We start from the raw sequence: 12,437 nt of genomic DNA, 5'->3' as shown, positions 1-12,437 counted from the left end.
GTATGTATTTTATTATACATTATAAATTCTTTTGTGTTGTTTCACTCAACGTTTTAAAGATCCATACATTATTGCATGTGGCAGTAGTGTATTCATTTACATTCTGTATACTATTCCATTTTAAGAATATACTGCTATTTATCAATCCTCTTGATGGGTATTTGTATTTTTTTATAATTTTGTGTTGTAATAAAAATGTGGCTGTAAATATTCTTGTATATGTCTGTCTATGGGTGTGTGTGTGTGTGTGTGTGTGTGTGTGTGTGTGTGTGTATGCATGCTTGTATTTCTGTTGATTTTATACAAAGACTGAAATAACTCAATCACAGGTATGTATAAAGGGTTTTCAATTATGGTTGATACTGCCAGAGATCTCTCAAACTTTTCTCAACATGGGATGATTCACTTTGGAGAATATTATGATATACATAGTATATGTAATTCACAGTATACTTTGAGTTACATTTTAGTGCTGCATGTTATATTTACAAATCTTACACCATATATGTCTTTTTAGCTTCCCCTCTTTATGATTATTTATTGTATCTACATACATTGCAAGCCTCATGAGACAGTGTTATACTCCTTGCTTTTTAGCACAGTAAATATTTATAAAAAGAAAAAATAATTTTATTATTTACTCAGCAATTTGTCATTTCTATAGCTCTTTTTTAAAATTTTTTTCATTTATTTTTATTAGTTGGAGGCTAATTACTTTACAATATTGTAGTGGTTTTTGCCATACATTGATATGATTCAGCCATGGATTTACATGTGTTCCCCATCCCGATCCCCCCTCCCACCTCCCTGCCCATCCCATCCCTCTGGGTCTTCCCAGTGCACCAGCCCTGAGCACTTGTCTCATGCATCCAACTTGGACTGGCAATCTGTTTCACACTTGATAATATACATGTTTCGATGCTGTTCTCTCAGATCATCCCACCCTCGCCTTCTCCCGTAGAGTCCAAAAGTCTGTTCTATACATCTGTGTCTCTTTTTCTGTTTTGCATATAGGGTTATCATTACCATATTTCTAAATTCCATATATATGCGTTAGTATACTGTATTGGTGTTTATCTTTCTGGCTTACTTCACCCTGTGTAATGGGCTCGAGTTTTATCCATCTCATTAAAACTGATTCAAATGTATTCTTTTTAATGGCTGAGTAATATTCCATTGTGTATATGTACCATAGCTTTCTTATCCATTCATCTGCTGATGGGCATCTAGGTTGCTTCCATGTCCTGGCTATTATAAACAGTGCTGCAATGAACATTGGGGTACACGTGTCTCTTTCAGTTCTGGTTTCCTCAGTGTGTATGCCCAGGAGTGGGATTGCTTATAGCTCTTATTTTTGAAGTTTCAAGTTTTCCTTTGGTATCATTTTCCTTTCATCTAAAGAGTTTTGTTTAGCATTTCTTTTAGAGCAAGCTTTATGGTAGCAAATCCTCTTTGTGTTTCTTTATCTAATATCTCTTATTCTTCATTCTTGATCATTTTCATTGGATAAAGATTGGGGTTGACATTTCTTTCCTTAAAGCATTTAAAAAATGTTCCACTACCCTTGGGCCTTCATACTTTCAGTGAGAGGTCTGTTATTCAAGGCATTGTTCTCCTATATGTAAAATGCATGTGTATTTTCTGGAAGCTTTTGGTATATTTTTTCTTTGATTTTTCAGCAGTTTGGTTATGATGTGTCTCAGCAATGGTTTCTTATAGTTTATCCTTTTTGTGATATGCTACATTTCTTGAATCTGTAAGTTTAAGATCTTTTGCTAAACTTGGTAGATTTTCAACCATTAATTCCTTATAAATAGTTTTTTCTTCCTGGCACTTTCTTTTTTCCCTTCACAATCTCAGGGACACAAATGTTAAACCTTTTGGTATTGTCCCTCATATCCTAGAGGCTCTAATAAGTTTTGTTTTATTCTAAATCTTTCTCTATTAGATAATTTTTTATTGATCCAAGTTCAAGTTCACTAAATCTTTTCTGTTTTCTCCATTTTGTTGCTGAACCCATCAAATAGGTTTTAATTTTCATCATATTTTTTAGTTCTAAAATTTCCTTTTATACATCTGAAAATTATATAATAAAAAATTTTAATTAAAGTTCCTTAAAACTAAATTCTTTTTGGTTGTTTTCTTACAGCTTCTGGTGTCTCTGCTTAGATTCACTTTTACTTGTTGAAATATGGTTCTAATAGCTGTTTAAAAGTCTTTAGTAATTCTAACATGGATCATCTCAGTGTTGATGTCTTTTCCTTTTTTTCTTCTCCATTGTGAGTTGTTAAAATTGTCCTATTCCATTGTATGCAGAATACATTTTTATTGTTTGCTAGACATTTTGAATAATTTGATTCTTTGAATCTAGTTTTAATCCTGTGGGGGGCATAATTTTGGTTTGTTCATCTTTGTAGGTTGAATTCAGATTCAGTGTGTAAGTTCTAAAGTACTTTCTGTGCCCTGGGCTTCCAATGTCAGTTCAGTTTTCAAAGCATTTGCAGTGCCAGTGTGCTTCATCTTTCAAGTGCTTCACGCAGGACCCCCCCTGAGACCTGGTTTATGGCCCACGTTCTGGTCCAGTTCTCCAGGCCTTCGGTATGCTGCTGCGTAGTGTCAGACCTGCGTGTGTGCACCCTCGAGCTCATATACTTTAAAGGATCTCTAACTTGAGTTACCTCCTCTCCCCTATCTCCCTGTAACTTTTTAGTTCCCAGAGGACCCCTGGCTCTAGTTACAGTAACAGGGCTTTATTTACTCTTCTCATTCTGCTGTGTCCTTGCCACAACTCGGTCTTCCTCCAGCGCCAACCAGTGAGAGAATAAAGAAGAAAAAAGCAATGGGATTTTTTTCATCTTCTTCAGAACAGACTTCCACTAGTAAGATAGGATTCCCTTTCCTTGGGATTTAAGTACTTGCTGGCAGCTACTGGTATCATGGATTTCTTCCACTTCTCTGCTCCACAAAAATCCCTTCTGTCACTCTTCCAACTAGAGATACCTTCTCATGGAGATATCTCTATCCAAGTTTGGCTCAGAATCTTGGGATTCAGGTTGTTTTAGTTCAGAGTTCTGCCTCTCAAGTCATGATTGCCTCCATGTTTGGTTTTGTTTTGCTAACATTTTCCTTAGAATATTTGCATTCATATTCACAAATTTGAATTTGCATTCAAATTCAAATATCATTTAGATTTTTTGAAAGCTATCTTCATCCAGTGTTTAGACTTCTAGGGTGAGCTTGTAAAATTCTCCTAGAGATTATCCTTAGAGTTTCTAAGTGATGATTTAAGTATTGTTTTTAGAGAGAACTTGCACCAAATTTTTATTTTTCTGCTATGTGTATTGGACTATGCAGATTTCTACCTCATCTTGAATGAATTTTAATTCATTTAATTCATGTACACCTGTGGCTGATTCATGTCAATGTATGGCAAAAACCATGGAGGTAAAGTAATTAGCCTCCAATTAAAATAAATTAATAAAAAAGAGCAAAAAAAGAAAATATTTTCTTTAGTATTCTTATTTTTTAAATTTCCATAAATATATATATTACCTTATTAATGCTGTCATATTTGTCTGTACATAGATTAAATTTATAAGTCTAATTTACATGGGTGTTTTTTCCACACAAATAAATTTAATAGGCTTTATTTCTTCTTTCATTGATTTCTAATTTTAACCATATAAATGATTTCATTCTGCAGTAGTTAGGTTAATTTGTTCTTTTTCTAGTTTCTTGGGTTTTGATTACATCATCAGTTTTATCAAGTGTCCACTATGTGATAGACACTGTTTCAGAACAATGATATCTTGATTTTCCAAATTTTGCTAAAGAGTGTTAGTGTTCTTGCAAGATGGCTTTCCTAGGACAGGTCAACAGTGGAAAAAGAAACCAGGTAATTGACCAGAATTAAGACCTGAGGTTTCCCTGGTGGCTCAGCAGTAAAGAGCTACTGCCCGGCTGGGGGGCGGGGGGTGGGTGTAATTAAAAAAAAAAAAAAAAAGAATCCACCTGCCAATGCAGGAGATGTGGGTTCGATCCCTGGCTCGGGGAGATACCCTGAAAAAGGAAATGGCAACTTACAGCCTACTGCAGTATTCTTGCCTAAGAAATCCCATGGACAGAGGAGCCTGGTGGGCTATAGTCCATGGGGTCACAAAGAGTCAGACAAGACAGCAACTAAACAGCAACAGCAAAATGACTTTGGTCACCTCTTAAAGGTTTTGATATGTAGCTATTCACTATCACTCATCTGAGTGGTATCCTATTTTCGTTCTGGTTTTCTCTGTGAATCAAACAAATAAAGAGGAGCTTAGACTAACTCCATAAGTTACTTTCTAATTGTAAGAATAAAAAAAATACCCTCTAAAATAGAGTTGACAGTCACCACCTTAACCATATATTCAAATTTAGCCTCATGATTTCAATCTGTACCTTGATATATGACAATACTAAATACATCATTTAGGAAATATTCTGCAAAATTGTTTGATTCAAACTTAATCTTCTCTCTATGCTTAACACATTACTGATTGGGAAGTTTTGCAGAAACCCAACGCCTGTGGCCAGTGATTTGTCATGTAAAGAATATTGAAACACTCTGGTCCACAATGTTTGGGTAACAAGAGACGTATTAATATGTCTGTGGTCAATAATGTGTTAATTTCCAATGTAGATGGCAGAATAAACTAAATGATAACATTAGGAAACAAGCACAACAATCCAAAATATGGACCATCTTTCAAGGCAATGTGGACTCTAAGAAGAAAACTCATGAAGAAAAATAAAAGTGAAGAACTAAACTAGACTAAAAGAGACATATCACTAAATGCAATTTCTGAGCCTAGAGTTTACTTTAGATTAAAAAAAAAGTAGGGACTTCCCTGGTAGTCCAGTGGTTATGACTGTGCTTCCAATACAGAGAGTGTGGGTTTGATCCATTTAGATTCCATATGCCACACAGTACGACCAAAAAATAAAATAACAAAAGAATAATATAATGGTTTTTTAGAAAATGAAAGTAAATAACTATTAAAGTCAATCTTGGGACAACTGGGAATATCTGAACATGTGTCACATGATATATTTTAGAAGATGTGGTTATAGTAGGGTTATGTTGAAAATTACTTATAGGAAGATAAGCCAGATATGACAAACTGTTAGCTTTTAAACTAGGTGGAGGGTAGGATGGTAAATACATGTCCATTGTACTTTTTAAACTTTCCTGTATGTTTGAAAATTTTTATAATGGCAACTTGGGAGGTTTACTAATGGACAGTTTTCTATTAGTTATCCTTTTGATCATTTCTAATAAATTCTGGGTTGTGAGTGGAGAGTGTAGATTATAGGTTATTTCTTGTTAGGAGTTTATTAATAGCAGATTGCTTCATACCCTTTTCTACTTCAGCAATTAGCTATATTCTCAATATATATTTACAGCCACTAGCTCCAGAGTGTTTATTCCAGCGTTAGTTTCCTGATGCAGCTCATCAAGAATGAAGTTGTCTCACATGTTCTCTGTATTTTACAGGACTTTATTCAAAGTCAGTCATCTAAAGTTGAATAGGAGGATGGAGGTGATTGGAGGCTTTTCTAAGATCCTTACCAACATAGTGTCTTTCTCTAAGAATTCACTAATGGTAATGCTCTTGCTTATCTGATCAACAGTAGCGAATATTTATTTGTTAAATAATCTTAACAAAGATTTACAGGTTATTAGTCCTCATAAAAACTCAATTAGATTGGTATTATTAGTTGTTTCACAACTGAGGCACAGAGCTAATAAGTATATTGCTGCATATCTTGGTAATGTGATAGACTAGGTGTGGGCTGTGACTAAAGGCTTTCTTTCAGTTCCACAGCTGGTAGACTAAGAGACTGTACAAATCTGCGGGCCTCTAACAGGAGCTGGTGGTTCTGATCTCAGGCGGCTTTGACCCGCAGCGACTTGAAGCAGGATCGCACTTCCCTAGCCAGAAGTTGCAGTCAGGAAGCGGCAGTGAGAGGGCTGTCCTAGCCACCGGACTACGAGGGCCAGTGACAAGGCCCTGGCTTGTCCGCTTTGTGGAAATGAATGTCAACAAAGAGATGGAAAGTAGTGAATTACTAGGAGCAAAGAAAAGTACACGTGAATAGACGCACACAGGTGGGCCCAGAGAGAGAGTATCTTGCTTTCATGGTAGCTTAAATTCCTTATATGGGGCATTTCTTCTGGGTTTCCTCTGGTCAGTCATCTTGCTGGCTCTGAGTCTGTATTTAATATAACTGGGGGTCCTCCCCTGTGTGCATGCACATTTCTTAGCTCAGATGGATTCCAGTGCAGAGGCCTGTGGGATGATTGACATCACCTACTACTGGTGGCACCTCCTGCCTTTTTGGACTCTGAGGAGCCTTTCTGCACATGTGTAGTTGGGAAGGTCTCATTGACCTCAAGAATGAGAAATAATATGTTCTCTTAATCTTTTATATGGGCAGGCCTCACCTCCTCTTCACTTCTGACATTATTTCTATCTTGGAGTATCTGTCCAAAGGGTACAGATCAGTTGCTCAGCCTGGGGCCTATCTATTGCCTCAGTTTTGGAAGTATTTTATATGATCATTAGATTAAGATACCTGGCAAGAAATCTTTTACACCTACTAAGTTGTAAGAATGGCAAAAAAAATTCCTAAACATTCCCTCTAGTATTAGTATGGAAGAGCTAATTGAAAGAAAAAGCTCTTTTATATTAACACTACAGGGTTATGAATTCTCAGGTGTTCATAGAGACATGAATATTGGGCTTTCCTGCATTTCTTACATTTTTAGTGTCTTGACATTATTAAGTCTCTGATGTTCAATAAAGTGTGAAAAGCATCCCCACATTCCTTAAATTCACAGGGTTTCTACTAATGTACATTCACTAATATTCATTCTATCGAAAGCCATCCCATATCACCCCATACATTCATATTTTTGGTTTCTCACCGTTGAATTATCTAATGATCTGTAAGAATTGAATGAACCTCAAAGGCCCTTCTATGTATCTTAAATTCAGTTTCTCTTTAGTGTGCAGTTTTTGATGTTGGTTGTGTTGAACTCCATCTGTAGGTCTTTCCACATTCCTTATATTCATAGGGTTTCTCACCAATATGAATTCTTTGATGCTTAGTAAGATGCGCCCTCTGCCTAAAGGCCTTCCTACATTCTTAACATTCATAGAGTTTCTCATTAGTATGAATGCTCTGTTGAGCTTTAAGGTATGAATGAAGTCTTAAGGTTTTTTTCCCCTATATTCCTTACATTCATAAGATTTCTCATCTGTATGAATTTTTTGATGTTGACAAGTTGTGCACATAGTCTATAAGATTTCCACATTCTTTGCATTCATAGGGTTTTTCATCAGTATGAGTTTTCTGGTATACTTTAAAGTATCTGGTCTGGAAGAGCTGAAGGTCTTCCCACAGATCCGACATTCATAGAACTTCCCAGAATGAATATTCTTTTGTACTTTTAAGGACTCTGCCTAACTAAAAGCTTTCCCACATTTTTTACATATATAGGATTTCACTCCACTATGAATTTTTCCATATTGAGTGAGTTGTTGATGAATTCAAAATGCCTCCCCATATTCTTTACATTCATAGGATTTCTCCCCTGAATGAATATTTTTGTGTACTCTCAGGTCTCTGCTAAAACTAAAAGCCTTTCCAGATTCTAGACATGCATACGGTTTCACTCCATTATGAATTTTCAGATGTCAAGCTGGTTGTTCACAAATTGTAAAGGCCTTCCCACATACCTTAGATGCAAAAAACTTCTCACCAATATGAATTTTTCTCACATTTGATTCGATCTGAGCCATAATTAAAGATCTTCCCACATTCTGTACATTCATAAATGTTTCTCTACTAGGAATTCTGTGATGTAGGGTGAGAGATGTATCTTTTCTGTGAATAGCTATATTTTCATAGATGATTTTCCTTTGGCTAAAATATTCATTTTGAAGTTCTTGTTTCTCAATCTTAACTTTACTCTGCCAGCTACTTTGAATAATGGAATTCTCAAGGTCAGGCATTTCACTTCTTTATCTTCCATTTAGATAAATTTATTTCAGAAATGTTTTCTTCTGGAGATAATGTCTTTGTATCATACCTGGTCTCCAAACCTGGAAAAATAAAGCAAGAAAACTAACAAATATTGTTTTCCTGTTCTAGGAGGTACGGGTGGAGGGACAGCAGAGATAAGTGATAAACAAGATAAAGTACATTAGAAATGAATTTTGATAAAGTTATTATGCAATTTGGAGAAGGCCAAGAGAATAATGAAAGCATATTTTGTGAAATCTGTAACAATGAAAATAAATTAAGTCATTGATTCTAAAATTTGAATGTTCAATTAAAATCAACTCAGGAACCTGTTGCAAATGTTAATTTCAGAGACCAACCCAGACCACAAAATCTGTAAGGGTAAGTTAGCAGTATCAGTTCAGTCTCTGAGTTGTGTCCAACTCTTTGCAACCCAATGGACTGCAGCACGCCAGACTTCCCTATCTACCAACTCCCAGAGCTTGCTTAAACTCATGTCCATCAAATCAGTGATGCCATCCAATCATCTCATCCTCTGTCGTCCCCTTCTCCTCCTACCTTCAATCTTTCCCAGCATCAGGGTCTTTTCTAATGAGTCAGTTCTTCACATCAGGTGGCCAAGTATTGAAGCTTCAGCTTCAGCTTCAGCATCGGCCCTTCCAATGAATATTCAGGGCTGATTTCCTTTAGGATTGACTGATTTGATCTTGCAGGCCTAGAGACTCTCAAGAATCTTCTCCAATTTGAAAACATCAGTTTGAAAACATCAGTTCTTTGGTGCTCAGCTTTCTTCATGGTCCAATTCTCACATCCATATGACTACTGGAAAAACCATAGCTTTGACTAGACAGACCTTTGTTGACAAAGTAATGTCTCTGCTTTTTAATATGCTATCTAGGTTGGTCATAGCTTTTCTTCCAAGGAGCAAGCATCTTTTAGTTTCATGGCTGCAGTCACCATCTATAGTGATTTTGGAGCCCAAGAAAATAAAGTCTGTCACTGTTTCCATTGTTTACCCATCTATTTGCCATGAAGTGATCATGGACCGAATGCCACGATCTTAGTTTAAGGATAAGTCTTAGGCATCTGTATATTTTTAACCACTACCTCAGGTGTATCAAAGTCAGATCAATGTTTGACATTCTCTGTTTTGTTTGCTTGTTTTGAGTTTTTTGACCACACTGCAGCTTATGGGATCTCAGTTCCCCAACCATGGATTTAACCTGGGCCACTTCAATGAAACCCCAGAAGCCTAACCACTAGACTACCAGGGAACTCTGTGACATTATCTACTTACACCTTTTTCCCCCAATGGTTTCTTACTGTGCTTAGAACATTGTATGACCACTTAAAAATGGATAATAATGCCCTTTGTATGAGAAAGTCTGTAGATATGACAAAGTTAGAAGGAAAATAATTTTGTATTTAGAATGCCATACTCTGCAAAACAGAGAAGGGGAGTCTAAGCAGAATAGAGACATCTCTTTGCTGACAGCAAATGAATATCCAACATCCAATCAAGAGTTATAGACATTGGGACTTCCCTGGTGGTCCAGTGGCTAAGACTCTGCACTCCCAGTGCGGGGGGCCTGGGTTTGATCTCTGGTCAGGGAACTAGATCCCATATTGCTGCAACTAAGACCTGGAGCAGCCAAATAAATAAATAAACTTGAAACAAAGAGTTAATAGATGTTTGAAAAGGCAGAAAAACATTAGTTCATAGAAATAGATGCAGAAATGACAGAGAAGAGAAACAGCAAAGAAGTTTAGAAGAATCATTATAAATAAGATCCAGTGTATAGGAAAACATGGACATGGTGAGAAAAAGTTAAGATTAAAAAGAAAAAAAAAAAAAAAACACCTCAAATGGACTTTCTAGAGATGAAACTGCAACATCTTAAGTGTATGAAATTAACAACAGATTAGATATGAGAGCAGAAAAAGTCTACCATACACAGCAAAAGAAAGTATCCAAAACAAAGCTCAGAGAGGAAAAAGGAAACAAAAAACAGTAACACAGCAGTAATGACCTGGGGGATAACACCAGGAGGTCCAACATACATATTTTTGTTGTTCAGTCGCTAAGTCATGTCCAACTCTTTGCAACCCCATGGACTACAACACGCCAGGCCTCCCTGTCCCTCACTATCTCTTGGAATTTGGCCAGCTCCATGTCCATAGAGTCAGTGATGCTATCCAAACATCCTGTCCCTTCATGGATCACTGCCTTGTCGTGGTGTAGGGGCTTGCGTAACTCAGTGAAGCTGTGATCCGTGCTGTGCAAAGCCACCCAAGACAGACAGGCCATAGTTAAGAGTTCTGAGAAAATGTGGTCCACTGGAGCAGGGAATGGCAAACCACTCCAGTATTCTTGCCACAAGAACCCCATGAACAGTATAAAAAGACAAAAAACACATATATTGGAGTTATAAACTACATGAAGCAAAATCAGACAAAAATGAAAAAGAAATCTCTAATTACAGCTGGAAATTTCAACACTCCTCTTTCATTTATAGGACAAGTAGACACAAAAAGATCTGACCTGCTGTTTATATCAACTTTACATTTATAGAACACTTCATTCAACCACAGCAGGATACATTTTCTTTTCAACTGCATATAAGATATTCATCACAATAGACCATAAAATAAGTCCATGTAAATTTAAAGGGCTTAAAATATATTATCTGACCACAATAGAATTCAGCTAGAAATCAAAAATAAAAATACTTGGAAAAATTTGCAAAATAATATTTAAACACCATATGTCTAAAGGATCCATAAGCCAAGAAGAAATCATGAAGAAAATGTAAAACTTTTGCCATAATAAAGAAAATACAGCATACTGAAATTTGTGAGTGACAGCTAAATAAAACTACACAGAAGGGAGGGAAATTCTACCTTCCAAATCAAGGCTCTAAGTATTAAAAAGTATCAGTTAAACCCAAAGCAAACAAAATTAAGTAGAGTGGAAATCAAGGAAAGAGAAAAACAGAGATATAGAGAAAATCAATTAAAGTTTAATTGGTTCTATGAAAATCAATAAAATTGACAAACCTCTATCAGAGGCAATCAACAGAAAAGACAGAACACACAAGTTCCCAATATCAGAAATTAAAATGTGGACATCAAAATTTCAAATAAACAACCTAACTTTACACCTAAATGAACAAGAAAAAACAAACAAAATGAAAAGGTAGGTGAAGGAAAGTTATCACAAAGATCAGCTCAGAAATAAAATACACACAAAACAATACAAAAGATGAATGAAACTAAGAGCTGATTCTTTGAAAAGATAAACAAAATGAATAAATCTTTAGCCAGACTCGTCAAGGGAAAAAGCCCAAATCAATAAAATCAGAAATAAAAAGTTACCACTGACACCACAAAAATATAAGGGGTCTTAAGAGATTACAAATAAATACAAATACAAACAAGTATGCCAATAAAATGGACAACCTAGAAGAAATGGACAAATTCCTAGAAATGAATACTATCCCAAGACTGTACCAGGAAGAAATAAGAAATATGAACAGGTCAATTACCAGTATTGAAGTTGAAAAAGTTATTTAAAAAGCAAAAATCTCCGAACAAACAAAGGTCCAGAACCAGATGGCTTCACAGGTATATTCTAACAAACATTTAGAGGGCAGTTAACACCTATCCTTCACAAGCTATTCCCCCAAAATTTGCAGAATCAGAATGCCCCAGACTCCAGGGCGGTTCAGCCTGCAGAAGTGCGCATGCACAGCCAGGTGTAGCCTGTTGAGTGATGATGCCATAGCCAGAGACAGGCCTGCAAAAAGCCAAGGACGAAACTAGGAATGTCAAACCTGTGTGCGCTGAGTACCCGACTTTCATTCCAGGTAGGAATGCTGATGTCAACCCTGGATGTGACCTGGATAAGGTCTGTGGTCCAGGGTTGGGGGTAGGAGGGGTTTTTATCCCTGGGGAAACCCTAGGGCCTGAAACTGGACCTAGCACACAACTGGTGGTGTAGTGTGTTTGTATTTAGGTGTGTAGGGGTGGCTCTCCGTGCCTGACCTGATGTGTCTGACCTCCAGCTACTTCTGTGCAACAATTTTGGCAGTGGATGGAGTCATGTTGCCCTGTAGTGTTTACTCTGGTGTGTCTGTTTCTTTGGATTAGGTGTGAGTTGTGTATGCACTTGTATGTGACTGGAGGAGAAGTAACAGGAAGTGGTTTGTGGGTATTTTCTGACTGTGGAATTACTTATATGAGGTAGAGAATGATGTGGTGCCTTAGGCTTGTGGTTTTGTTGGCTGAATGAGCTAGTAGGTAACTGTGAATATGTCTGTTATTATAGACGTGTTGGTATTTATATGATGCTTATGGAAGGCTTGGGGTTCTCC

Source organism: Muntiacus reevesi, chromosome 2, assembly GCF_963930625.1.
Source record: "Muntiacus reevesi chromosome 2, mMunRee1.1, whole genome shotgun sequence".
In the NCBI taxonomy this organism is placed as follows: Eukaryota; Metazoa; Chordata; class Mammalia; order Artiodactyla; family Cervidae; genus Muntiacus; species Muntiacus reevesi.
This window is presented reverse-complemented; position numbering follows the sequence as displayed.